This window comes from Morone saxatilis, unplaced genomic scaffold (assembly GCF_004916995.1).
Source record: "Morone saxatilis isolate NCDOM2014 unplaced genomic scaffold, NCSU_SB_2.0 Contig20, whole genome shotgun sequence".
In the NCBI taxonomy this organism is placed as follows: Eukaryota; Metazoa; Chordata; class Actinopteri; family Moronidae; genus Morone; species Morone saxatilis.
In genome coordinates, this window is record NW_023339763.1 from 22937302 (window position 1) to 22937681 (window position 380).

General features: G+C 43.4%; 1 protein-coding gene across 1 annotated transcript in view; it reads left to right on the forward strand.

Annotated features, from left to right (window-relative positions):
* The window catches only part of LOC118332029 (protein turtle homolog B-like), a gene marked incomplete in the record, with an annotated part of 123289 nt that overhangs the window by 101853 nt on the left and 21056 nt on the right, over nt 1-380 (forward strand).

Sequence of the window (380 nt, forward strand, 5' to 3'; positions counted from 1 at the left end):
TACTGCTCTGGGTCTGAGAATGTGGGACTTTGGCTGTATACCTTCAGTCACTAAATGGAAAACTGTCTCAATAGGCCGATCTTTACTTGTATTTCTTTGCTCTCTCTTGCCTTTATCTCCCTCTTGTTGCTCCATGATAGCCTCCAAGCTTTTTCTCTGACATTTCTTCCTCCCAGATTTTCTCTGTGACTTATTAATGCTTCTTCCAACACACCTAATAATAATGTCAAGCTATTTTCTCACATTTTCTGTGGCTTTTTCAAACATACCTCTCATTGACAGGCTTCCTGTTCATCCCCGTACTCTCCCCACTTCTTACTGTCTGATCTCCCACTTCTGCAGGAGTCCACTTAGCCTCATTCCCAGCGTTGAGCCCTACT